Below are 26,976 nucleotides of genomic sequence, written 5' to 3'. Positions count from 1 at the left end.
AGGAGCACTGTCAATGAATGATTCATTTTTTATTTTTTTCACATATAAAATGCATTAGATTATAAGGTGCATTAAGCGAGACCTACGGGTTAGTTGGTCCAACTCTATTAAACACTATCACAATTACTTTCAACCAGTTGTACCACGTAAAATAAAGTACCGATTAATCAAATGGCAGTATATTTATAATAATTCAAAGTTCTGTTACAACAAGTAAAATAGAAAACTATACACTCATTTTTTCAGTTTCTTCCTCGGCCACAAATCCCTCAAATTAATCATCAGAGTTTAAAGGTTTGAGACTGACGTAAATCGCCTGCCGCTGTCTCCATGTCTTGGTGAATGTTCATTCACCTTCCGTCATCCACTCCTCCCACACAGCCCACAGTTAAGGTTTGAATGCCCTGTTGACAGCAATATCTGGCGTCTGGAGTTCTTTACTTAGTCCGCCCCGGAATGATGGCAACGGTGTTCTGATAACGTTGTTATGGTAACGGTTAGTATCACGAGAATAGGGAGGTCAAAGTTGAGCTTCCAGATCCGGTGTGTTGTGTTGTGTTTTTATGATGATCTACACAGCAGAAACCAATTTCGTCTACTTCTTGAGTTCTTCACACAACAACATTGGACATTACAGTACATTTTTTTTTGCAACGCTCCCGACTACGGCAGCTGTAGCAGTTAGTAAAACCAGATTTAATCTGTGTATAACGCGCTCCTGATTATAAGCCACAAAAGTTCAAAATGAAATCCTTTTAAGTGCGCCTTATAGTCCGGAAAATATGGAACAAAATATATTTCTAAGTTACAGCGGTTAAAAGGCTGTTGAGTTTTTATTGTTTTTAAGCAACTACTCAAATATTTTATATCCATTTCCAGCATAAAGAAAGGTGTTTTAAAATATTAAATGGCATATTTTCTGGTCAAGATTGTTTTTGTCATGTATTTGAACAATACTCCGTGGTTAAGGAGAGGATTTTAGAATAATTCCATTTTAGAGCAAAGTTTCCTCCTATGTCATTTTAAATATACAAGGATGTTTATTCTGTATTTACAGTTAAGAATGGAAAAAACAGGAAACAATTCGAGTTTCTTTTATTTTGTGGTCCAAGCAAAGTATGATTCATAGTTCTGGTTTGTTCATTGGCTTCATGTCTGTTCTTTTAATTGTTTAATTGCATTCAAAAACAAATGTCAGATGCTTTTGCCGCTTTACAACACCGACAGCAGCTGTGGGTCAGTACCGTACCAAATGGCATTTGCCCAAGAGATGAAATGGCACCTCTCCAGCTTCAGCTCCCAAACATTTCTGATACCCTCCACAGACAGGAGGCTTTTATAGAAAGACATTTTGCAGATCTCAGACGGACAGAATTGATGAGATGTGTTGTTATACATGGTTATATCTTATGACCTGAGACATGATAGTTTGATCCATAATCCAATTTGATCCAAAATAACAGCCTTGCATTCATATTTAAAAAAAAAGATGATATTTTGCTGGAGTTTCCCAATTACCATCTGGATCCTGAATTTTTTGGTGGGTTTTGTCATTCTCTACTGCTCCAGTTCTTATGTTGTGCAAGCAAGTCCAAGAACACTTACTGTATGTTCTTTTGAGCTTTATACTTTCTATGCTATTAAAGGTTGAATCGTATAGACAAAATACATGTAGCTAATTGTTTATAAACAACACGTTAAAAAATACAAAAAATAAAAATATAAAAGAGGAAGTAAAATAAAAAGTGTTTTTCACAAAGGTGATACTAATGACAGATTCTCTCCTGGATAAAAACATGGAATGAAGATTCTTATGCGACAGAACCTTGTATCTGTACCATCTTGTAACTGGAAAACTTTCAGAGACAGACAAATACAAATATTCAAAGAAAATTGAGTTTTATTGTACATGCTAATGCATTTTAACTCACTGTTATATTAAAAAAAAACTTTTTTCTCCCCTTATCTGTATGGCGCTGCTTTTCAATTTTGGTAGTCCTCGCCCATGTGTAAATGGACCACGAGCTTACTGATATAGAACACATTTCTCACGCCCCTCACGCCCCTCACCCCACCCAGCACCACTGCCTGTGAGCGACAAAAACACTGCCAAGTAGAATACATTGTCTTGTGTTTTTATAGAACACGGGCCAAAAGAGCATGAAGCTAACCTGGATCTGTCTTTTGTGCATTTACATTCTGTATCAGTAGAGATATTACAATGTCACAACATGAGGTGGTGTTTGATGATAAGAGTTTCAGCAGGATACTGCAATTATGTAAATCTTTATACGGCTATAAATCTCATCCATCGATTTTCACATGTCATATAACGAGTACTTCCTACATGTAAAACTAAAGGCATATAGTTGCTAGGAATTAAATACAATGTGAATTGAAAGTGCGCAGAAATCCAATGTAGAGTACAATACATGTCTATTTGGAAAACCAAATGGGAGATAACTTGATGAAATAAACAGTTAATCTTGTGTTATTTCTTTAAACTAACCACATATATGGTTCACTGAAATTAGCCTTCAATAGATACAATTTTGGTAGACTGATTCTGGTAAACAATTTTCTGTTTAAAAATGCCAGTTAGTGTTCCCTATTTCAGTGTCTTTTTGAGGAATACATTCCAAATGCACTTAAAATCTTTCTTTTTCCCGAACATAACATTAAAGTTATAGCTCAAAATAAATCATATTGGAAGGAGTAAATATGAAACACTTAATCTACTGAAATGAAAAAACTTATCAGTGTGAAGGTCTTCAAGGACATGTATTTGACATGTAGTTTACTCCAGAGAATACTAGGAGAGTATACTCATATAAAGTATAAAGGACTTTGAAGATCATGAATTTGAAAATATACATATGGGACCATATACATTCAGAGATTTGTCAAAAGGGAAATAAATACTATTAACTGATGTTTCTTAATAATATTATTAATGAATAATAGCAGGAACATAAGTACTCTTACCAAAAAATCCACATACCTCAGAGCCCGTGCTGGGATGTAAGGCTGGATCAGATCACTGATGTAAGGAGGAGCCTGACCAGTAAAGAACTAGAATTTTAAAATCGATCCTGAAAGAAACTGGCAGCCAGCGAGGAGTTTTAAGGAACTTGGAAATGTGAGTTCTTCTACTAGAGCAAGTCAGAGTTCTCGCTGCAGAGTTTTGTATTAATTCCAGGCGAGACTCCTTATTTAGACACGAAAATAAACTGTTACAATAGTCTGAACGAGAAGACAGAAACGCATGGATTATAAGCACCAGATCGTCCTGAGTTAAGAGATGTTCCTCAGCTGCTTATCTATGCGTCTCTCTATAGGGTCACACACAGAGAGGCGACGTTGACATGATGTTCACATAGTTCACAGTACATGGAATATTTACATGACATAAATGATTTGATATGACGTGTGTGGGAAATAATATTTCCGCCCTAAAACATCCCGGGAATGACACATGTGATGTCGAAATAATCTGGCCTAGAGTTCCTCAGCCCGGCTGGCACTGTCACACTCGCTCTCACCCTTGGTCGCTGATTCCCGACCCCATGTCACACAGGCATGCTGGTTCTGATATGTTGAATCTGAAAAAATCGCCAGGGAGTTTTCCCGACGTGTTCTGCAACCTGCAAAACACCTGACAAAATAACTTTAATACGGGAGAATGTTTGTGTGTTTTTGTGAGAACGTGTGCGTGTCCAAGAATGGCCGGGTGCGGAGTGTTTGTATGTCTGTAGATGTCAGGGAAAGGGCAGTGTGTGGTGATGGATGTTGGGGCAATGAAAGGTTGAGGGGATTGAAAGGGTGAAACATACATGTGTGATTGATGTCGGATGATTGATGGGTGGCCTCTATATCAAAAGCTTTCCACTCAAGATCATGTGTGAGAGGTCAAAGGCAGGACACCTGTGGTTAAGTGCTGCTTTATCATATGTCACCGCCCCCCTCCAATCTGTGTGACTTGATGCGTACATGTCTGACTGTGAGTGGGCTGTCTGCATTGGGTTGACCCCTGCGGGGGATAGGCTAAGTAGGCTAATTCCCCCCCTGCCAGCACCTGTAGACAGGGTTAGCAGGGCATGAAGCGAGGCATAGATAAGCAGCGGGGTCACACACGGAGAAGGCGGCGTGGTGTGTACACGGCACGCGAGATACACCGATGACGCAGGCGGGTTGTAAACATGGGAGTGAGCCACGGGCTGAGCACAAGGAGCTGACACCAGCTGTTTGACCAAGGTGACACGCAAAGCAGGACAAACGCTGAAGAGGGTTGACATCCTGTCAACACACAGTGGATAAAGTGAAGTAGACCAATTACCAGGGTGCACTATATGTATTCTTAAAAAATGATGTCGGCGCATCAGCCAGGACTGTGTTGGGGCTGGAATCATTTGACACTCATCCCTGGAAAGTTGAAGAAAGTTGTACAAGAGCCACTTTGGATTAGTCCATTCTTATATATATATATGTATATATATCTGTTCTGTTAATACATCTTCGACCAAGACTAGAAACCCCAGATTTCCTTTTTCTTCTTTTTTTTTATTTTGGGCGTCATAGCTCAGATGGTAGAGTGGTTGGCTTGTGGTCTGAGAGGTTGCCAGTGCAAGACACTTTACCATGATTGCTCCTGATGGTTGAGCTGGTGCACTGCGTCGCAGCCTACTCCCATCAGTGTGTTATTGTGTGTCTGAATAAGCATAGAAAAGCCAATAAGTAAGAGCCATTTATCTGTAGCCCGAGATGTTCCAAGATAGTCTCTCCAGCATGTCCTGAGTCTCCCTTCCAATGGGACATTCCTAAAACATCTCACCGGCAAGATGTCCTGGAGACATCCTACTCAGATGCCCACGCTACCTCAGCTGACTCCTCTCAACGAGGAGGACCTCTACTGTATCTCCGTACAGCCAGGCTGCGGAGAAAACACATTCCATCTTTACCCACGATTTTAGTCACTACCTACCAGTTTTCAAAATCACTTTAGCTTTAGGTGATTTCACATTCAAGAGTATTGAAACTTTAAACACAGATGTGTTCAATTATATCGTGGTGGATCTTCTGCTTTGTGAGTCCCTTTTTTGTTGTGTTAATGCGGTGCTATTCTTTTCATCCTCAAAATGGCACCATTCACACACCAACGCTACCAAAAAAAAAGGACTTTTCACAGATACCGCGGCTCGGGTTACCTTTTTGTTTGTTTGTTTATCACTTCAAAATCGGAAGCGTGCCACGGATTGTAGTGACACGCTGAGTGATTGATGTGCCTTAGCGCTGGTAATACACATTCCCTTTTTAGATAGGAAGTGCAACAGTGCTTCAAATCAATAGCTGTGTTCTCCTACTGACTGCTTCAACAGCCCTACAGCTAATTCAGGCCGCACCTGTCAGAGCCGGGGAAATCTTTTCCTACTCATGCCTTACACTTTAATTTACACCTACAGCCTCGGTGGTTTCCATTTCCATTAAAGGGAGAGCCTGGCATTATGGGTTTAATGAAGGCCGCGGCCAGGATGTGATTTAGGATGGCTGTTACCCCACACCCTCACTCTGCAGGAGGGAACACACTTAAAGGGACAATTAGGGCTTTATTTTCCTGCATGGTTTCTACAGTTCCGACACTACTTCTCTCTTGCAAAGTTGTGTCCACATCACCGCAGATGATGAGGCGCACACTTCCGAATCCGGAGAGCCTTTTTGTTATAGCTAAACTGTTTGCAGCAGACACTCCCTGCTCACCATAAATGACTCCAGCGTCTCCTTGAGGGCCTTTTATTAAAGGTGTTTGCGCGTTGACAGATGGAGAAGACGTTGACCAGAGGGGTGTCACAGATTGTTGAGATAAAACGCTAATAGACATAAAAGGTTCGAGTGTTAGCTTGTCATGATTCACTCACCCAAAGTGCTTTCCTGAAACTGTCTGGGTTTGATTGTCAACGAGGTATCAATTGTGCAGACCCCTGCTTTTAAGAGACATTTCAGACAGGGAAACACTCTCCATTTATCCACTTTTGAAAAGGACCAACAAGTTTACAATTTTATATTTTAAAATACTTAATATTTAGTTTACAACATAGACACATGTAGATTTCCAAGAGATAATGAAGTAAACCAATAACATAAATTGACCCGTTAGTCGTTTCCAAATTTCATCCTGAGTCAAGTTTTATATGAGCTCCACCTCGCCAATGTACGTCACAAAGTACTTCACACCGTCACTGTCCGTCTGCTTTGCTTTACAACTGAAAGGGTGATCTTCCTCAATGATTAATTATATTGTGAGTCCACTGCTTTTTTTGGATGATTCCCCTACGCACTAAGGGTCAAGTCAGACATCCCTAAAACCTTGAAAATGCTTCTGGTAAATTGAAACTCTACTAGCAGACTTTCATTCATTAATTTTCTATCTCTGATTCCCTTTTCTGTTTTTTGGGGGGGGGGGGGCTAGGGTCTGAAGAACCAGGGCACACAGAGACACACAAACAATGACTTATGAACAATTTCAGTCAACCTCTGTATGTTCTTGGGCTTTTGGCAGGAAACCAGAGTACCGTGAGTAAACCCATGCAAGCACAGACTGTCCACAGAGATTATCAAACATATACCATTCATACCAGTTTACTATTGTATTTAGATAGTCAAAAGTTTTACCACTTCAAAATATCTATTCACACTTAAATAGATTTTGGATCGCCTCACACATACAGGAAAGAAGATATGTTGCCCACCTGCCTTCATCACACACTCACATTGTATATTGAAACTATCAAACAATAAGCAGTCCTTGGAGAATTCTGCAATGACACTGAACCCAACCGCCCCCACATCCCAGCGCAATAGCCCTTTCCTCCTCCCACATTCATGGCAGTAGCAGCAAGAGTTCCAAAATGAAACAGAGTCCCTTCAGACAGCTTCCAAAGACAATGCCGTTATTAAAACCTACAGCAGCAGCGCCACCCCAGAGGCGTGAGCACGCCAACAAGAGTTGCGCGCTGCTGAGACGCAGCTACAAATCTACTAATGGCTGTTTGCTGTTTTTTGGTGAGTGTGTGGTGTTTGCCTCTGTGTTCAGGACTCCTGGATACATGTGTGCCTTTAGGCGAAGGCTTCCACCGAGATAAAAAGAGTCATATTTCACATACATGTGCCTCTATATGTTAATGTCCGCCCCGCCAGTGAGCTCAACAGAGCATGACTTTGCATTTAGAGAAATTCGTTTTGCATAAACAAATGCAGTCGGGTTTTTGTGTAGATTATAAATCTATTGTGATGTAGCTCGTGATCCATGTCCTGTAGTCGCCTTTACATCAGTGATATTATGTGAGCTTTAACAGTAGATGCGATATTAGAGATGAATATTCTTCTGAAGAAAACCTTACATATATAAGGGGGGTTGTAGAAAATTGCAAGGAATTAAGGGTAGTTGAAAAAACAGCCTGATATTGTGACGAATGTCCTTTCAACACCACATACAGGGTCGTTTGATGGTTGAGTACCAAATGTTAAACAAGATCCAAATTAGAGCCAAACTGATTTTACATAATGAATATTTTAACAGGAATTATTTCTTAGTCTGAGCTAACCATGGACCAAATAAAATGACATGGCGACCCATGTTTGACCCCCATTTCCTGAGTTTGACACATTTGACACAAAACTGGATGAAGGTATTTCACAGAAGCTTAGCGATGAGCCAACTTAGAGGTGATTTTATGGATTTAATTTTTTTTTTTGTAGTATCATCTGGATTTAAGAACTTAACTAGGATTTTGTTATTTACTCATTTAGCTTTGAAGCACTGCCATGAAAGCACCAAAAATATGGTAAACTTCACGTGACATTTTCTTATTTACTCATTCCGCATAGCAAGAGTTAACATCACTGACCATTATGAGTTTGAGTCCCTGGTCCAATGTCCTGTCTCATAGGTTTTATAGTTTGAATGCGTTCAGTAGCATTTTCAAGGGTGTCGGCTGATTTAATAGAAAACTATAAATATTGAATAAAATAAAAAAGGGACATTTTGGATCGCTTCGAAACACAAAAAGTGTCTTTTTTGTTGTGTATTGTGTGTGTTAATGTGGGGAAGAAGCTGACTTTATTGACACAACCTCTGGTAAACTGTGCTTTGGGATTGATTCATTTCTGACAGTAGATGTTAAAACTGTAGAATACAGTGAATCCCTTATGAACCCTTTGTGTCTTTCCCACTCTTTGGTGTTTTTTTTTTCTTTTTTTCTATCTACTCATCAGAAGTGAAAGTTTACTTTGTTGTACAGTGATTTATCTCCCCTGGCTGTCCATTGCGCCGGGCCCTAGAGCTCTATGCGTCCACCCAGTCAAACGCCTTGACAAGGACAACTCTGCCCACCTGGGGCTGTGTGGGATGACTTGGAAAAAAGTTAACAAAGAAGGACAGGTGTAAGGTGAACCAACTCAAGTATCATGAATGCGACAAAGTAAAATATGTACGATGAGGGGTGTTTTGATAGAAGAGTCAAATTTCCATGGTTGAGTATGTGAAATCTGAGGATTTTCTAAAGAAAAGTGTTTTCAAGTTAAGCAAAGAAAGAGGTAAGAAATGGAACTAAAGTCCCAAGTTTGCAGGGCACGGTTGGGAGAACTCAAGCCTTCAATAGATTATAGAAAGTGCTGGAGCGATTGCTTGGGCCTCAGTCTGCTCACAAACCTAATTTTTGTTTTTCTGTCCTCCAAAGTAATGCTCAAGCCAAATTTAGGGGAAACACTCTGAGCCCGAGGCCAATGAAAACAGCGAGTGGACGAGATATATGTTACTTCTCATCCCAGATGCATTATATTACCGTGGCCAGTGTTGCCACTGGAGACTATTCAATACAACATCCAACATAGTCCTTCTTTATTGCCTTTATTTGCAGTGTGCTTACCAGAACAGCCACTAAATTGTAGAGTGGACAAGATGACTTCTTGAGAGACTTTTTTTATTTTAGAAAAAATATATTAAAGAGTTATATTTGACTAGTGGGCAGAAAACATGCAGGTTTATAATTCTGTTATGAGTTATGAGTATCAACTTAAACTAATAAGCTGTAGATGATAATGGTAATAATTAGCTATTTTAAGAAAATACATTCGTTATGCAGTCACAAATTTATTATGGTATTTAGTTCTATGAATTTCCAAGTCATCATAATTGGATTTAGATAATAATGAACATTATGTCTACTGTGCTTCAAAAAAGAAAAGTAGGGAACAGACTGTGCATAGCACTATATCACTTTTATTAGAAAACAAAACTGGTTGAACATTTTAATTGTGCAACTAAAGAAGCATCATTCTTCTTAAGGCGACTGCCTGAAGGTTGTGTTTAGAGTAAGTTGTGTGTGTGTGAATGGTTGTGTGGCCCTGTATGCCTTCAACAGACTGCCAATCTTTTAAGGGTGTCTCCTACCTCTCATCTGAAGTAGCCCCACGACCCCAGTTTGGTGGTCTTCGCTTAAAATATCAATGATGTCACCAGGTTGTCACGAAACTAAAATATCCGTAGTCGATACCAATACGAGTACATTTTTTGGATACTTTGATACCTTTCAACACAATGATTAAAAAAAGAAGTCTTTACTTTTAAGTACAAATTTTTATTCAAAAACAAAACCATCAATTAATAATTTCACATTCAAAGAGTGGTAATGGTAACAGTTTATTCCTTAAAGATGCACAAATAAACAACAATGAACCATTATTATATATTCAAAAGTGTTTTTTTCTTCTATAAATACAAAGAATAAATGTATTATACGTTGAAACAGTGCTGATGAGTAGCCTTCAAGTAAAAATAGAAGACATTTTTCATATTTTCTTTGCCCTTCAAAGATTTCTGTGGTTGCAGTCTGTGATGTAAAATGAAAGTTTAATGTCAAATCATATAATCTCAGCAGCACTTTGTTAGCATCTCATAATGTGACTTTATATAGAGTCAAATTGTGCTAACGAAATGTTAAGTATTACAAACGTAGATGTCTGCAGTAAGTGTTGTTGCGTCTCCCACTCAAATTAGTTAATTTAACGTGTCATAAGTTAAAGCAGACATAAATTCACTCACCTCGAACTCTTAAAGCAAGTCAGGATTTATTTAATGTGTTCAGTGAAGTTTGAAGTGTTTCCTCTGTTATTTTCCAAACCTTAGAAGACAAATTGAAGAACAGGATTTAAGGGTTAATAATTACTTCACATTCATCCATCCAAATATGAATACTCCGACTCGGAGGTTTATCAATAAGATAAGGGGTCTTGTTTTAACTGGAAATAGAAGAAGCCATTATTTTGAAGACGGAAGAGGTTCTTCTTCGGCACTCACACGAATATATTGACCTTGTAGGTTCCAGGAAGAACGTATGTATTCCACACTTAAAGTACCTAGCTTTAGTCACACTTTTAGCCACAATTTCTGTGTCTTTAATCGACCCAGATCTGGAATCAAATATACTGTATATTTAAGGCCAATAGCTGCCAGCGTACGTCCAAGAACCAAGCATTCTATATCATCAAACCATAACATCTCAAACTGGTGTCAGTGTCTAGCTGATTTATATTGATGGTTTGTCACATGAATATTTAATTAGGTGCTTCACCGCTACATTTTTCTGAATTTCAAAGCACACAAAGTCGATCTTCAAAAAAAAAAACAAGTACGAGGCTCTTTTCTTCCATGCTGGAATAGAAGGCTATAGGCGTAAAAAAAAAAAAGCCAGTGAGTGGCCACAGGAGAAAAGGGATAAATAAATAGAGGAGGAAGTTGATGTCAAGCAGGTGTTCAAGGAGAAAGTGTCAGCCAAGCGGGCCGAGATGGGAAGAAGTGCTGTCGCTGCACTCTGATAATAAAGACTTAATTCAATTAGCACTTCTGCACTGGTGAGCAGTGTGCCGGCTGGCTGTCACAGAGTCGGCCAGTGACACAGCAGAGCTTACGCTCCACCGAGGGGACGCAGGGCTGACCGGCCCACCACTGACCCTCATGGACACAAAGCTGAACTGACACATTATTCATGTGTGATTGTGGACTAATTCTGCTCTTCATGGCAGAGATTCTAACAGCATGTAGCTAATTTTAGCCCATCATGCCCCACTGCTCAGTTGGGTGTTGTCCTTTAGGCATATGGCGTTTTGGATTCCAGCCCTTAACCATTATTTAAAAGGGATTTAACCGAAGATTGTTTTTTCCACCTTGTGTTCTCAGTCTGACAAATAACCTGCAGTTAAACTTCCTGAAATTTGAGCGTCCGCCTGAAGAAATATAGGGACTTTTTGGGGGGACAAACCCATAGTTTGTCGGCTGATGACAGATAGGAAGTAGTTCAGGAAGTTGTTTGCGTAAGGGGTGGAAGAAAAAGGGACATGTTACGATAGCAGTTATGTAAAAACAGGCCCTTGACAACTGGCACCGAGCAGGGTGATTCACCAGCCGAAAACAAGCGTGACACGGATGCACACACACACACACACACACCATCACAAACACACACACATTCTGTCTCATTTCTTCTATCCAGCTGAGCTTCTTAGTACTGAAAGTACAGCAGATGACAAGTGCCACGTGGCACCTTCCAAGTGTAAAATAGCTCCACTGTGTGTGCATTACAATTGCACACTGCCCTCCTTGCAGTTCTTGGAATTCAAGTTTTTCAAAAGTTTTACACTCCATTCGCATTTTTTGTTGTATACATAGAACTTCTTCTTGAGTGTAACAAGAATTAATCCGTTCATATAAGACAATTGATCAATTATTCAAAACTTCTTTTTTTTTTGCGCTGCACGTTTGAGAGAAGTGTGCAGAAGAGGAGGTGAGAACGGCTTTAGATTGGATAATTAATATTCATAACATATTTAACCTCGACTATTAAAGCTCTCTATCACATCAACCCACATGTTCTTCACGGAGACAATTCTCACAAACAATGTTGGCTCGAACTATTTCCCTGTCGAAATCTCTCCGACAAACTTATATTTCGGAGAAGTAATAATTAAAAAGATGATGAATCTGCTTTAACAACAACATAAGTAAAGATCATTAACAGGCCTGTGACGGATGTACATCCTCCACCCTGCAATTAACCATCAACTGGCTTCCACGTCTCGTATTTGTTTATCCTACCTTCCATTTTTCATCACTTCTGAGTGCACTTCGTCATCGTTATTTCATCCTCCGGTTTGCTCGAGGGCCGGGCCCTGGAAGAGCGATGGTGACAGGTCAGGTAAGATTTAAAGTGGCCCTGCACCTGACCTGTACAGATGCATTGCTGGATACATTAGCATGATAGCGGTATGATTATGTTGGAATGGACATGAAGAGTTTCAATTATTTACAGGTGATGTGCTCGTTGAATTGGCAATGAAGTCGCTCGTAAATCCTCCTCACTGTCTAATCAAGCCTCCGGCGCTTTAATGGCAAAGGCACGGCCAAGAAGAAATGTGTCTGTCTCTCTCACTCCCTTTCTACAATATTTTGGGGGAAAAAAAGGGAGTTAGTGCTTCCTATAGTCACTATGGTGATGGTGCTCTGTGGATGACATTGGAAAAGCAAGAAATGTGACGGTTAGCAAAGGTTTAAAGCATCTCCACCTCATGACTACTGACTGCTCCAGTGTGCTTTATGCTTCCAGACATTGATACTGTAACAGGAGGCATCAGAATGTGCAGCACCAGCACTCCATGTGCATTGTGGCTTTGTGGGCGGAACATGGAGAGATTGGACGAGATTTACGGTCACACTGGGAAGAAACTGCTTGAAAAGATGTTTGGACTCACTGATCTACTCCAATGTACATAGTTACAGTCCATAGATGCATTTAGAATCCAAAAACATCTCGTGGATCTTTTACAATTCCATGCTTAAGGTTTATATTGTTTGATTTCAGTTGAAAATTGTTTAATAACAGTTGAAAATGGTTTAATAACAGTTGAAAATGGTTTGATTTCAGTTGAACTGCTGGAATCTGTTTTTCCTTATCAACTATAGTCTTACTTCAACTGTAAAGTGTCTTGAGATAACTTTGTTATGATAAGACACTTTAAATAAAATTGAATTGAATTGAATTGAAAATAGTTTGATTACAGTTGAAAATGGTTGGATTTCACTTGAAAATGGTTTAATAACAATTGAAAATTGTTTAATAACAATTGAAAATGGTTTGATTACAGTTGAATATTGTTTAATAACAGTTGGAAATGGTTGGATTTCAGTTAAAAATGGTTTGATCTCAGTTGAAAAGTGTTTAATAACAGTTGAAAATTGTTTAATAACAGTTGGAAATGGTTGGATTTCAGTTGAAAATGGTTTGATTACAGTTGAAAATTGTTTGATCTCAGTTAAAAATTGTTTGATTACAGTTGAAAATTGTTTAATAACAGTGGAAAATTGTTTAATAACAGTTGGGAATTGTTTAATAACAGTTGAAAATTGTGTAATACCAGTTGAAAATTGTTTTATTTCAGTTGAAAATTGTTTGATTACAGTTGAAAATTGTTTGATTACGGTTTGTTTTCAAGAGCAGTTTGTTTTTTGTTTCCAGCTATCAGAGATTAATCCAAATATATTTTACTCAGTTACATGTTAAAATAATACTTGAAATAAATAATTGGTGAAATATATTATTATATGATGGACTTTCCTGACGCATGTGTTTGATGCACAATATGATCTGATATTATAGTTTAACGTCGTGTAAACAGAGAAGAAATAATCCCTCATCAGATTACTTTTTCATCATGGAAAAAAATGCTTGTTTAGCTAGTTTGACTCAACGCAGTTCTTTGGGGAATTCCTTGCTTTAGGTGGTTGTTGTGGCTCGTAGCGATAAGTCCGCGCACTTCAATACATGATTAGCATAGAATTAATTGCTAGTAACAATGCCAGGAACAAGTTCCAGGTGTACACAGGTCCCGCTGTCTTTATTGTTCTGGTGCAGAGCTTTGGGATTCAAACCTCAATGAGTCCAGGGTTTTGGGTGCCATTTATCTTGGATTTATTTTGTTGCTTCACAATTTTAAATACCTTATTTAATATTGAGCATCCAAAGTTCAAGATAACCAGTTGTGCTGTGTGAATATCTTCTTGGCTGCCAACAATATGAGGTCTTCATTAAATCTTTAAATATGTAAGGCCATTCTCAAAACTACTCTTTTTTCTCTTTAAATGTTTGTAATGAATGTGTATTTCAAGTTCGTATTAAGTGTGATCATGTTTTTCAAATCAATTTTGCAAGCGCTCAATATTAAGGGTGGTTGTTCATCGTGGGCCTCTGTAATCCTGCCAAAAATACATCCATTCAACTCTCATAACTGGCATCATCTTCTGAGACCCGCGGTGTGATTCCGCTCTGTTTAGTGATGGCCTCTTTGATTAGGAGGAAATCAAATGCCAAAGATTTTAATAGCCTTGTTTGATGTGTTTGTGTGTGATAGACTGTGCAGCCAGCATGAGCATGTTTTTTGTTTTTTTCTGCGCCTGGCACTGAACTGTGATGGTTAATAATGTGTTTATCCCATACAAAGGAAGCAAAGGCAGTGATTCTCCTTCCTCAACTGCTTACGCATCTTTTTTTATGAACGCTAAATGGAGCTTTTCTGTTTGAAAAGTTTAAAGGCAGCGAGAGAATAAAAGGCTGTGAATGACAGGAAGATGGAAATGCGCTGGGAAAAAGTGAGATAAAAGTGAAATGTAATAGAAAATGAGCACCACCTACTGTTCTGGATTCTTTCTGGCAGAGAGAATTAACTTAAGTTAAAAAGACCTGGTGGTCTTTTCTTATCCAAGGCCCTTTCTTTTCCCCCAGCAACCCTTAAAATATGTGAACCATCCACCATTTCGGCGTGTATTTTTCAGTAACTGACAAACATGACGCTCACGAGGGAAGACTAAGCATTAAGGTTAATTTGAGTTTAAAGCACTAAAAGCTTTTGGCCATCCTGACACAAGAAGAGCTGAGGGTCCAGAGGAGCAGGCATGCTCCAGTTTTTTCAAGAGTTGTAAATCCCAGGTGTGTGCGCCTGAGTGTTTAGATGTGTGTGTCGGTGCTCGGCAGCAAACAAACACGTCTGAATGTACTTTTTTTTTTTTCGAAAAGCATCCTGCCTGTGGCTCTGTGGTTTGTGGCAGACTGTATTAGCTCAGTGCTGCACAACATTCAAATTCCGTATCATGGCAACTTAGGCAGACTCTTTAGAGCTTTCTCCCCGAGGTCACGCATGGAATTGAAGAGCTTTTCTCAGGCAAAGAGGTGTGACTCACCCTGAGACTTCCCTCACACTCGCCCGTGCATCCGTCTCTCGCTCTCTTACTTATCCCGCCTCACTCTGTCCCCCCCCCTGCTTTGCTGTTGCACTCTAGAGTCATGTTGCGCACATCCAGTGGTAAACCAATTTCATTTAGTATGTTTTCACATTTTCATCCAATCAAGAGACGCTCCGAGGGTTTATAAGCCGCATGACACTTTAATTGGAGCTTAATTAAGGATCTCTGATTTAATACATGTAATTCAATAGAGATCAGAATTGGATGTGATGCTCTGACTCGAGTGAGACCAAAGTGGTGCAACCTTTTCTATCCGTTGTGCCAAGTCAAGCATGGAGGTTTATATCTGGGGTGTCGGATAATCGGCTGTTGATGTCCGTGGAAAACATCTACAGCTGTCCGGGATAATGTTGTCCAAGCATGATTTAGTTTTTCTCGTCTCCGTTGGCTTTTAATGTGTGTTTGATTTTGTCCTAAATCTCCATCCTTAACTGCACCGGGACGGCGTCCTCAGTGAGTTCAAGCCTGCCATGTTGAGTCCGGCGCTCGGGAGGAGTTGTTATGTTCCCGACTTTAAAATAGATCGGTTCACAAAGGGGTCACCGTGTGGTGCAGTTTCCCTTTGAGGTGAAGGTTAAAGGAAATGTCTAGACAGCCCTGGGATAACACAAAAGGCAGTGAAGGAGACGGGGCAGCGCCGGGCTGGGCCAACGGGAGTCCATGTTTGGTTCATGGCTGGGTGGGCACTTTATCTAAAATCATGTGTAGTTGTTGTGGATTTTAGATTGTGGACACTAACAGCAGTGACAGATGACAGGCGGAGGAGCCACATCCTGGCCTAAAACATCATCAGTCACTCCTGCTTCAGTTAGTGACATCCCTCTTTGCTCCTACCTTGACTGTCTCTCACTTGACTGCACAACATGCTGCGTGTAAAAAGTAGCTTCGCGCTCTCTCTGAGCACACACTGGAAGTTTTCGTTGTTTTAAAAAAAAAATTCCAGGCTGTTGATCGTGCCCCACTTAGTCTTTCTCTTGTAATGTCACCGCTTCATGGAGGTCTTCCCCCTAAGTGACATGTGATGTTGAATAATGCGCTGACTAATGTTTTCTGAACTTCCATGGCCCCCCCGTCTCATTATGCCCGAGTCCCGAGATAGTCGCGGAGATGCTGGAGAAGAGGCGTCGTCACCTCGGCCACATCGCGAAGCATCTGCGTCAGAGTGTCGGGAGATTGTGGCGAAAGGAGACATTTCGCACATGAACGCCGGAGCAGAGTGCAGCGCTACAGGAGGGCCTCATTACGAATAGATCCTGCGAAAACAGTCGGCAGACACACTGATGTTTAGAAGCAGAGGGGAGCCTTTCATAAGCTACTCCATTCAACCAACAACCCCTCCCTCGCATCAACTCCATCATCGTAGAAACGTGGCTCAGGACGTTACAGGGTGAAAGCTTTAACGAATTAAGCGAGCGATTAGGGGCGAGAAGAACTCTGTCAACACCGTCGACGTTGTAATTGAACCATTTTGTTTTTCTCTCCATCTGTCCGCGGCCCTCCTCGCAAAACTCTTCACGTAACCTCTTCAGATTGTTGTCAGGGGAGCACTGCTGCGCCCAAACACCTCCATCCAGCATCGCAACAATGTTAAAATTGACATTTATTGTTTTTCTGGCATTTGATGATGTCATTTCGGTGGCTACTTTGCGGCGACTGTTTAGGGTGACATTTCCGAAACGCAGAGATCGTGAAAGTTCTTTGTAAGATATTTTTAGCCCGGTCATAATGTTGTCTCGGTTTTGAGTGGATTACAACTAGGGTACTGTATAGGTTTCCAAATCTAGAGTATACTGACTTCTAGAATATTTATTCATGTTCTGACCGTGTGTTCTGATGCCCTGTGATGTCACTTATTGTTACTTTAAAACTGTAAATGATTATATCCAAAGGAAAAAAAAATATCAAAAGTGCCCTTTGTAATCTATACTGTGTGATAAGTGTGTGTTTTTTTGCTATACTTGGTGGCAAACCACCAACAAAAGTACTGACCAACAGTTTAGAGTATAACATTCTTTCTGCCTAAATTTTTTAACTTCAGAAACACAAATTGAACGTGAGATTTAAAATCATATTTTTGAGACCCTAGAAATGGAAACGTAGTTGACATGTTGTCAGGTAAATGCCTAAAAATGAACCACCAGTGCTTCTATGTTGTCACCGGATCGTCTTTGTGTCGCATTGACCTTGAGATAACACAAGGGTTCAAAGGCTTCAAAAATGTTTTATTGGATTTAAAATGCTCTAAATAAAATTACTATAAAGAATTATAAAGAAAAACATCATTCATTTTGAATATATTGAATTTTTTTAATTCAAATATTTTTTTTATTTTTTTTAAATCATCGAAATATTGAATTAAACAATTCAAAAATAATTAAATGGAAAAAGGGAAATCTCAAATTCCGTCGTTCAATATTCTGATGGCACTGATCTACTTCCAAACACGTTTTTTTGTCCTGATGGTTTATCAGAGTAAACCCAGTATGTGTTCTTTTGAGACATTCCCACACATTCCATCCCCTTCTCAAACCAGACAAAGCTTTCCAACACAATGAATAACACAACATACAAATTGTGGGGCAGTTTAACCGATTAATAAAGATATAAAGATATAAAGAGTAAGGATTTCTCATTTTAGTTCTAGAACAGCTAATATACATGTTAATACGTCTTTCATTTTGCCCTGCGTGTTATAAATTAAATATTGAGCTTCTGTCATAACAACTTGCTTTAGGCAAGTAAGCCAATGAATAAAAGCAGCTTTAAATTTTCAAATATAGCTTTTAATGGGGCGTTTTAATTGCGTACGTTTGACAAGTTAGTTCACCTTTTCCAACTCTAGCTCTGCGGTGCAGCAGAGGCTCAGACGGGTCTGCATTACTACCCCGTAATTAATTCCTGGATGGTTCCATGTAGCGTTTAAGCTTACACTTCTGCAAAGGTAGCTGCATGTTAAACTTTATGTTGCTTGAAAATGACTTCCGCTTCATATACATTTTAGAAGGCAATGCTTTGAGTGTGAAACCGTGTGCTACATGGCACCGTCCTGGAAAGATACAGCAGACTGTGGCGTTCTCCGTCTGCAGGAGAGAGCAAATTGATATGAACAGATCAACAGAGATGTGCCCTTCTAGACGTCCTTGGCACCAAACTTGGCCCTGAAATTGATTTCTCTCATATCTCCTATGCCAAAAAGCTCTCATTCAGAGATGTTATACTCCCAGAGCTGACACACTTTGTTCAGGTTTAGAGTGGATATAGTGTGTGAGCCTCATTCATTTCCTCACTTCATACTTTCAAAGTAATCCAATAGTGGACCAAGCTTATGTGGAATTTGTCACTTTTTTGGGAGTATACAGGCTCTCTGTTTGCATATCAAGCACCAGACAGATGAACATACCTGTGATTTACAAAGCATCACACTTTTACAGAACGTGGTTTACTTTTCCATTGATACATATGTTAACCTACACACAAACAAGTACACAGTAAACACTGTGACACTTTAGAGATCAGATAAAATAAGATATTCCTTTATTTGTCCCAAAGGGGAATTTGTTAATAAGTACTAATAAAAAATCACAATCAGAAAACATGTACTGCCAGTATTGTAAAAACAACTTGGATTTGTTGTGTTAATATATAAACATCCTAAATTGACAGCAAATGAATAGAATACGTAATTTTGTGATAATTATCATATATCTTTATAAGAATAATTGCAACCCAACACAAATTGACAATGGTCGCTTTTTCCGGATTCGTGAAGAAGTTCTTTAGTGCTACCATTTTCTTATCAGTGCTCTTAAGAACGCTGTAAACAAAGGAAGTGCATTTTTGCCTTTAACTCTGAAAAGGAACTTACTCTGAAAATAATCCCAACCCGAAGTCAACATAAAGGTCAGAAGAAAATGAATGAATTTTTGGTGAACTAACCCTTTAAGATTCTCCTCAGAAAACAGTTTAGGATGCGTTGGAGAAACATCTGTATTTAAGCACTCATTAACCAAAGTCTTCTTAAGAGCCATCTTACATCCTTAAAAATGATCAAATTTCTAACCCCCCATAAAATTCTAACACTCTTTTATCGTTGCAAAAAATAAAGTAAGCAAGGGAACCGCAATCATGAAGTATTCTAAGGATGATGATAACATTCTTTAGATTGTATTATTTTAAGTGGGTGCTTATGTCTGCAGTTATACAGTGATATAACTTCATTCTGACTCATTAGAAATATAGTTATGATGAGTTTAAATTAATGAAGTCAAATAAAGTGGTACCATCTATTTCAACCCAACCCCAACATATTGAAAGTACTTTTCATCTCGTCTCAGTTGTATATAGAGTATCAGAGTTCTTATAAGGTTGCAAAACTTCCCAACAAGTGTAAACCTGTCCGTCTTAGCCGTATGCTAATGAGCTAAGTTGTTAGCGTCAGTTCATTTATAAACTGTTATGTGTGTGTGTACAAGGAAGTGGGATTTATTTTTAATTTGGGGATTTTGCGACACGCCGGCGGCTCCTCTCTGATGTCGCTGTGTAAATGTATAAATAAATGTTTTGATAAATATCAATACGTCAAAATGTCAGAATAGATAAATGTATTCTGATTTAATTTTTTAAATACACATTTTGTCATTTATACATTTTGACATTTATTTATACATTTATACATTTTGTCTTCTATTTATTTAGGTATGTGTACATTTTGACATTTTGTCGTCTTGTTTTCTGTATGAAAATTAAGTTTGGGCGGGTCGAACATAAATCTAAGGCAGTGATTGTTTACAGCCTTGGATCAACTACCACTACCTTGAGAGCATTACATGTTCATCACACGTTTATCTTAGCTTCACGGCTAACTTTGGATAACCCTGGGAAGTTGGACTGTGTCCATGCCATTGCTAATAATTTATCAACTGATATAGTATGTGAATCAGATACGATCACATTCCAGTGTGTAATGTATTTAATAGTGATGCGTTTATGTTTGTATTAAGTTTTGTGTCCAGTTAACTGCATTGTTCTAGTGCTCAGAGAACCCGAGTTATTAATTTCCTGAACAGCTGGGTGAGCAAACCACAATGTAATATCTCTCAAGTCTAACAACTCGTATAAATACTCAGGTGTCAACGATGTGAGGATATAAACAATTGTAACGGGGGTTTGAAGCATTAAGTTCGAAGTTTACGGAGATCCATGAAGACATCGTGAGTTTCAGTTTGTGAAGAAGAAGAAGATGGACAGTTGTTGTCGTTCTAGATGACGGATTGTGTGACTGATGAGCATTATCAATAAAGTTGATCTTTCATGCTCTCTCTCTCTCTCTGCAAACGCTAAACAATGTCTGAATAAAAAAGAGAGTTATCCTATTATTCAATGTTAAATTGTTACTCATACCAATGTCTTTAATTGTTGCTAATTTCAAAATAAAAAAATATCTGCATCATGTTAAGATAAAAAATGAATTAATTTAAAAAAGGCGGAAAAATCCATAGGCAAGTACTCTAGCACTGAGCCACATGAGCTGGTGCTATATCTGTGAGATTCACGGAGTTTATTCATAGGGTCGTGGTTGTTAAACAAAAATACCAGTCTCATGCACATGTAAGTAAGTAAGTAATTTATATTTGTAGAGCGTTTTTCCCAACCCGGGTCACAAAGCGCTTAAACAATTAAAACAAAGGACAATTTATCGATGCATTTTACCAGTTGCTGCAGGAATGATAGTTTTTAGGTCGACATCGATTGCTTTATTTTTTTTGCCTGTTTAACCAATCACTGCCTTAGACTGATGTCCGACCCGCCCACTTAATTTGCATACGGCAACAAAATGTCAAAATGTATAAATACCTAATTAAATAGAAGACAAAATATATAAATGTATACGTAAAAGTCAAAATGTATAAATGACAAAATGTTTATTTATACATACAAGCTCCATTCGTTGACAAAATTGAATTAGAAGTCATTTATTTATTTTGACATGTTGACATGTTGATATTTATCCACACATTTATTTATACATTTATAAATTTTGTTACGTATTTATACATTCATTTATACATTTATTTATACATATATACATTTAGTTATACATTTATTTATACATAAGTCATCTATCGTCCTTCATACAGGAGAGGGATTATGCACATATATGCACTAATGTTATAGTTAAATGCAGGTTGTTCAAGTGTTTAAAAGTAAGACTAAAGATTTAAAAAAAAAAAAATTGTTCTACTTCAGGGTTAAAGGTTGGCTCAAAAAGCGGGTAGATTTCTGTATTTAAGTATTAGTATAATATTAGTAAAATTATAATACTTTCAACTTATGCTTCAAGACTTTACACAGTATTTCTGGTATTTCATTACGTATGATACAATCAATAAAGTTTATCCATCCATGTATCTACGTACCTATCTACAAAGACACTGAGGGAGGCAGCAGTTTGTAAAAGTCCAGATTACCTTTCAATATTTGATTCCTCTGTGATCTGATAATTAAGGCCCTGTGGGGAACGTTCTGAGGGGACACGATCTTTTCTCAAAGATAGAATGCGCTGTAATTATCCTGCCTTGTTTGTTGACTCTAAAACCAAACTGAGATGACATGAATGTTTGAATGTGTTTGTGTCTCAAACAAAAGCAGAGGTTTAAACAGAAGCTTCTATTTCACAAGTTGAAGACTATTCCAGTGAGATGGCAGCGCAGTTTGAGACTTGATATTTACTTCTGTCTAAACTCGTTATTGAAGTGGAAAAGTTTTTAGATCCACTACAGAGATATATTTATGCCTTGAGACGATGAAATACATATAATTCCTCACAAAGGCAGCGAAGCAGAATGTCTGCCTTCTTAAAAAAAAACAACACTTTTCATCCCAACCCTTAAATGAATGGCTTAAAAAGATACTGACTGACGGTATACATTGAATATGTTTCCAGAATACATAAGTTATAAGAATGCAAAAGTTGAATGATAGGTCGGGTGCCTTCTCGGGGATGAGATCCTGATATTTAAATGAAACGAAAACTGCATCCAAAAACTCAAAACTGAATTGACTTCTATTGAGTATTTCAGGTATCTTGGGGTCTTGTTTATAAGTGAGCCAACTGCATTGTAATGGGACCAATCCGCCGAGTTAAGCCAAAAGACCTCAGGGTCAGCAGAAAGGTCCGGGACTTTCCTCTACCAAGCTACATTGTCTCGGGGCCCGAGAGATTCCCAGGCTAGGTGGACAGTATCTTTCTGCTGGTTGACTCATCTCTTGACTGACATGACGCACCGAAGCCTATATTATCTTGATGAAGAAAATGAAAAGTGCCTCTTTTGTGACCTCATCTGTAACACTAATATTTCAAATGGAATATTTCTAAAAAGAGAACAAATATTTCTTTCTGCACCTTTCTCCTTCCTTCTTTGAAAGCAAAGGGTCCTTTTAAGAACAAAGTCAACCTGCCACATGGAAATGGCTAAAAGGAATCCCAGTGCCAATAGTGCATGCTTTCAAGACAGAGGAGGGAAATACATCCCTAACAACAAAATGATATAAATTGCCACTGCTATGGTCTATACGGTTCAATTTAATGTGCTTGTAATGATAAATTATTTTGGTTATGTATCTAAAGTGGACCTGAGTGGAGTCGGAGCAGCAGGACTGTTGGAACAATTGCAGCTGTCTCTCAGGGCTGTGGCCATTAGTCAATAAATTAGAAAGTAATTAGTTTCTGCTTCTGTGGCTCTATTTGAAGCGCTTCACACAGGTGTAATGAAAATTTATTGGAGCTGGTGATCCAGAGGAGAAAAGAAAAGTGGGGGATATTGTACCGCATGAACGAAATACTGGGTTTCCATGTCGCCCCCCGCAGCAGCAGATAAAGTTTGTCGTGATGAGAGGCGTAGTTTGGCTGCTTTCAAGACGGCGAGCGAGCCAATTAGGCAGTAGCTACGAATATTTACTGGTGATATGGATAATCAGGTAAAATGGCCTATTTGGAATATGTTTGCCGCAATAACGCTGGTGGTTGTTTCGTTGATTTAATGGTTTAAAATTTCATTGTTCGCTATAGGTTGACAATTACCCAGATTGATTATTGGGGGGGGAAACTTGTCCCTTACACATATGTTCATTTGAAAAAATACAATTTTGTGCAAACGTCTGGGAATGTACAGAAAAAATCCAATAACATAAATTATATCCATATAAATTTAAGAAGGGAAAAACAAAATAAAATCTGAGGTATACATCACTAAGATATGCAAGATAAACAAAAAAAGAAAAACTGAGATGTGCAGAAAGATAAGATATGTAGAGTAAACTCAAAACAAGTTTCTGTTATGTGCTACAGTATGGTTAAGGTTAAGCTTAATATGCTTTGACAAAAACAAACAGCATCAAGGGCATCATTTTAATAATTTAATTGATAAAGATTTGGCACGCTTTGTTATTGTTTTGGGGGTTCATGTCCTACAGAAGCAAAAGGATCACCATCTTTAATGAAACCACGTTTGCTAAGCCTGACAGTTAAAACAGAGAAGCGTAAAAATGTGCAGTTTTTTTTTTCCAACTCCCGGTTTAATGAGATTGTGCTTTAGCTTGAAACAAAATGAAGATGACAACTGTTTCCCCCTTTTTTTGTTTGGATCATTCAAATCTGGCAGAGCTCCCTCTTTGTTCTTCACATAGCATAAACAGTTTCCTGACATAAAGCCATGATGTTAGGCCCGAGCCATAAGGTTTGCTTTATTGAACGCTGTCACATTTATCTCTCCAGCTATTGTGTGTGGATCAAGGCAGTCACAAGAAGCTTTTGTTGGCAGACAACATCAAGGCTATTTGTTTTGTCTGGTGGATTGTAAGGTCACGAGGAAGAGAGCGAGACGAGATTGGAAAATACTCTAACAACTATTTTCAATGAACAACATGAAAGAGGCGGCATTTTGGCAAAAAAAAACAAAACAACAACTAAATAATTGAAGGTGAGTCAGATGAGCAAAGCAAGAAGAAATGAAGAAATAAACACATCTCTGAAGTTGTTAAAATGTAAAAGAGAGAGGGAGGCGTCGAGCGGCAAGGACAAGGAGGGGAAAAGGATGGACGGATGGATGAGAACAATGAGGCAGATCAGTCCCAGGCATGGCGACGGCCAATTAGAATAAAATTAGCTGGACCTTGGCAAAGGCTAGGGCACACAGTGGGGCAGGAAAAAGGGGAAGGGGATGTGGAGGAGGGGCAATGTGGGAGAGAATCCCGGTGATTAAAACCAAATGATTAGTGGTGAGCAAGGCAGAGGGCTGGAGAGCCTGGGTCACACCAGCCTGGAGGGAGAGAAAAAAACAGTAATGAGACCAACCTTGCCTCTACTCCCCGTCACCTTTCCCTTCTCCCCCTTCCCTCATCTTTTCTTTGCCATTTTGGCTCTTTACTTGCACATTATTTACACCCTCTTTCTTCTCTGTCTTCACCTTCTGCATGACACATGACCACAGAACAACCACTTTAAGGTAGTAGTTCCCCCAAAATTCAAACTTCACTCACTTTTCTTCTCGTCCTCATGTCGACTAAGGGTTTGGATTTTTTTCAGAGTAATCTGTACCCTTTTAGAGTTATAGGGCTAGAGCTCAGGTTCATATTCCTCCAAAAAGATGCTTAATAAACCTAAAAAACAAACTTAATAAAACTATAAACCTCCATATTGCTCGTCTGTAATGTTCTTCTTGTATTGAAGCCTCGATGAGAAGAATTGTTCTGAAGGAAAATTAAATGACTCTAAATTTAACGCTTGTTTGTGGAAGACGTTTAAACCGTATCAAGTCATATAAACATGAAGTATTTTGGGTGAACTACCCTTTAACCAAATACCAATAGCACACATGCACACATTGTACGTGAAATATTATAAGTATCACTTGAACTATTAGATTGTATAAATAGATTAAAACTTACACCAATATCTAAACTGATGGAAAGGGCAAGATGAGGTTGAAACAAGTAAATAAATCAAATATATTGACTTGGAAATTGTTGAAACAGAGAGGAACTACTTTTAGAAACTAAAACACTGTCAGTATAACAGATGAGCATTATTGGTTCAATGGGAGGACGGAACTCCCAGAGAGACTCAATGTTTGGGACAACATCTGCTTTGACTCATCTGAAAAATGTGTTACTATCCATTGGTGTTTCTTTTGACCAATCCAGTAACCTATAAGAATAACGCTACTTTTTAACACAGTAGCTATTCTCATTCCCGGGTTTAGATGCTACTTCGCCGCCTCCTCACTATCTGACCCTCCTTATTGTGATGAAGTACGAGGAAGAATTATTCCAATAACAGTCGCGAATACATTTTATTTTTATTGATTTCAGTCAATTATCCATCGTCATCATAATGTGTATATGTATATATACATCTTAGCAGAAAATAATGACGTAGACCACCAACAAACTTGTGGGGTAGTCCAAACTTTTTAATGCTCTTTTCATTATTGATATGTGGAAAAGAATGTGCGTTTTTTGTGCGTACGACCCCTTAGTACATGAGGGTCCAGGCCTTTTGAATTTAAAGTTATGTGCATTTTCTTTTCTTGTAGCACTGAAAAGTTTGATTTCAATCATTATTAATTCAATAGCAAAACCTTTCCTAGTATGAAAGTCCATGACCTTTCTCTTTCAAACTGTTGTGTCGGCGTTTGGCCCGATCAAAAGTGCTTAAGTTTAGTGTGTTCTCCGTGAAAGCCTCTTTGATCCTACATTATCTCCCTGCATAATACCCTTGGCGTGAGGCGTCTGATGCCAGATAGATATAAACAGTAAACATTTTGAAGTGAAGCGCAGTATATGATTATAAAGGACAAGAATATTTGGGAAAGGTATACAGCACATTATCTATTTTAAGCTTGTGCAAACTAGAAACCTGTGTCAGAAATGCCGGCAAAGTACTTCATCAGTATTCAGACACAGACATTCATCAAATTGAGATGTCATTGTGCATCTTTTTTTTTCTAGGAAAACAGATTTAGAACAGCAACACACAACAAATCAACAGGCAATCATGCAGAACACACTGACAATCTGATAGCCCGAGAGAATCCCATCGCTACCCAGAGCTCCTCTCTTCGTAATTAAAAACATTCTTCCCATCAATTAGATTTGCTTTGCTGTGACCAGACTATTTGCCGGAGAGTCAATGTTTTCCTTGAACCTTTAAATAGTGTTTTTGTCTGATGTCCAGATGATGAAGACAGCTTTGTGTAACATTAAAAATAAATAAACAAGATAACATAAGTATGAGGTAAATATAATGTTTAGTGAAATAGAAAACGTCTAATACAGTCTGTCTCTTTGATCTATCGCATGAAAATAGCGCATTTAAAACTATTAAAATTGGTTGGATTACAGTTAAAAAATGAAAAAAGTGGAATAAAGTTGTTAGTTGTTTGACCACACTTGAATAGTCTATTGTCCATGAGTGATAAATACAACAATATTTTTGACATGAGGTGTTCGACTGCATAAAAACATACATTTACTGAAACTGATAAAAAGCACCAAATTAGATTGAAATACATTTAAAAAAAATGCATAAAATGTTATCTTTGTTGTTGTTTTTTTCAAGATAAATAGGTTGATCA

The 26,976-nt window shown here is 38.5% G+C and overlaps 1 protein-coding gene across 7 annotated transcripts in view; it reads left to right on the top strand.

The window, feature by feature from the left end:
- The window catches only part of camta1a (calmodulin binding transcription activator 1a), a 316,283-nt gene that overhangs the window by 130,519 nt on the left and 158,788 nt on the right, over positions 1-26,976 (top strand). The gene's annotated exons all lie outside the window — the stretch shown is intronic.

Source organism: Callionymus lyra, chromosome 19, assembly GCF_982586985.1.
Source record: "Callionymus lyra chromosome 19, fCalLyr1.hap1.1, whole genome shotgun sequence".
In the NCBI taxonomy this organism is placed as follows: domain Eukaryota; kingdom Metazoa; phylum Chordata; class Actinopteri; order Syngnathiformes; family Callionymidae; genus Callionymus; species Callionymus lyra.
The sequence above is the reverse complement of the archived record's forward strand: the minus strand, read 5'-3'. Positions and strand labels throughout refer to the sequence as shown.